The sequence below is a fragment of the Silene latifolia genome, chromosome 5, assembly GCF_048544455.1.
Source record: "Silene latifolia isolate original U9 population chromosome 5, ASM4854445v1, whole genome shotgun sequence".
Taxonomy (NCBI): Eukaryota; Viridiplantae; Streptophyta; class Magnoliopsida; order Caryophyllales; family Caryophyllaceae; genus Silene; species Silene latifolia.
This window is the reverse complement of record NC_133530.1, coordinates 74,597,478-74,599,560: the sequence shown is the minus strand read 5'-3', so window position 1 is coordinate 74,599,560 and position 2,083 is coordinate 74,597,478. Positions and strand designations below refer to the sequence as shown.

General features: G+C 45.1%; 1 non-coding gene across 1 annotated transcript; it reads left to right on the top strand.

Moving 5' to 3' along the window:
* The first annotated feature begins 1,760 nt into the window (after nucleotides 1-1,760).
* Nucleotides 1,761-1,866, top strand: LOC141658256 (small nucleolar RNA R71). The gene has a single exon (XR_012549151.1). It is a non-coding gene; the product is annotated as a small nucleolar RNA R71 (small nucleolar RNA).
* Nucleotides 1,867-2,083: the final 217 nt, after the last annotated feature.

Genomic DNA, 2,083 nt, shown 5'->3' with positions numbered 1-2,083 from the left:
AGTTCTGTTTAATTAATTGGAGATGTTGTGATTATACTGTGTATAATTGTTGTTATCTGCTGATCATCGGAGGATGGGTGTTGTGGAGACGGTGTTGGTGTGGTTGTGTTGTGACGGTTGTGGTGTTGTGACAGCTGTGATGCTGTGTGTGTGTGTGATTGTGGTGGAGTCACTTGCGGGAGTGGCTTCACACCCTAGTTCGCCCTCCGTGGAACCCGTCACGGGAGGGGATGTGCACATTAAGGGACAGGGATTGTTAGTCGCTCGTTGATGAGCCGGGACTAGGTGGGGATGGGCTGCGGTCACCCATCAGCGGCGAGGATTACTGTTGCGATGGGTAATCTGCGCGGGCTACACACTTCAGTGTGTAGTCGATTCTTGTGTGAGACCGGAGACCGGGGATATTGGAGGATGATCACCGGTTACATTATTTGTTTGTCTTATCTTGATTGAACAGTGCGACCCGTGTTGTTGTTTTGTAAAAACTGCGGTGATCCATTCGGGGATGGTGAGCAGATTATGACAGGTAATGCAGATGTTTAGCTTTGGGACAGTCATGGGGAGTCATCACTTCGAGTCTAGCTTCCGCTGTTACGAGTTTAGCTGTCTGTGATTTCAGTTGTATTGAGCCTTTATACTTTTACTTTGGTTTGGTGTTGTAAACTTGTAATCGCTAACTCTTTGTACGTCAATAAAGGTTGTTTGGAATTGGTAACTTTGATATACTAACCTCGGGAAACCGAGATGGTAACAGCCTTTCATGCTAGGGTAGTCCTTGGTAAGGTACCTTGGTATGTGAGGGTGTTACATGCACGGCGACGGTACCAAACAATATGTGTAAGGCTTGTGTTTACGATCGGTAGGTCGTAAACACGTGTCGATTTTGTGACTTAAGAAGTCGAGTATAGAAGTTTAAGGGAGATGTGAGGGGGCGGACGCTCGCGTGAAGATTATGGGGTGTGATGGTGGGTATTTATAGAGAAATATGGGATGGTAGGTCGGTTGTGTTTGCTTAGAGGCTAAGGAGACACCCCATTGAGGCGCGAGCCACTTCGTGACTCAATAGGGTGTACTGTCCCTTTCGCAAATTTGGATTTTGCATTTGTTCTAACCAATGTTTTGTTGGTTGTGATTTGTGGTCTTTGAGGTTTGCTTAGCCGTATAATCTTCCTCTTAGGTGATATTTGGGGTAGGTATTTTGTGTCTTTGACTCGGGTTTGACCCGTGTGAGTCGGGATTTGAATTTCGAGTCGGTTTTTGGCTCGGTGTCAGTTTTGACTCTAATTAGGGTCATTTTAATGTAAATGACATGATGAAGACATTCATGGCATTAATTTTGACATTCGAGATTTGGGTTGACTCGAGTTGCGGGTTTCTGAGTCGGTTTTGGGTCCGAAGACAGTTTTAACTCTAAATAGTGTTATTTTATTGCAAATGAAGTTAGAAAACTTTTGAAATCATTTTTTATATTCGAGTAGTGCATTAAACCGTCTCATGTATAGCCAATCCACGCACGCATATCAAAAACACGTTATAGTCCGATCATCATCGGGTGGTTTTTGGAAGGTGCAGATATTGGGTATCTACAGGCCCCATGTCCACAATACTCAGCACAATGGGTCGCCATCTCCTCAATAATGGCCCATCCCTTATCATCACCAGTATTCTTTTGAAATCTTCCGTTGGATGATGCGTCAAGTATAGCTCTCTGGTTATCGTACAACCCATTGTAGAACTGATTGGACAGAAACCACGTATCAAAACCATGGTGAGGAAGAGACCTCAACAACCTCTTGAACCGACACCAAGCTTCATAGAAGGTCTCATCAGGTGCCTGCTTGAAACTAGTGATCTTTGCCCTCAGCTGATTGGTGCGCTGCGGAGGGAAATATCTCTTATAAAAAGCAAGAGCAAGAGTCTCCCAGTCTGTGATCCCTGCGGCCGTGCGGTCCAAATCAGTCAGCCACTCCCTGGCTGAGTTAGTCAAAGAAAAAGGAAACAGCACCTCCTTAATCTTTTCTTGAATTACCCCATTTGTGGCGGGGATAGTAGAACAGTAGTCCGTAAAGACCTCCATATGCTT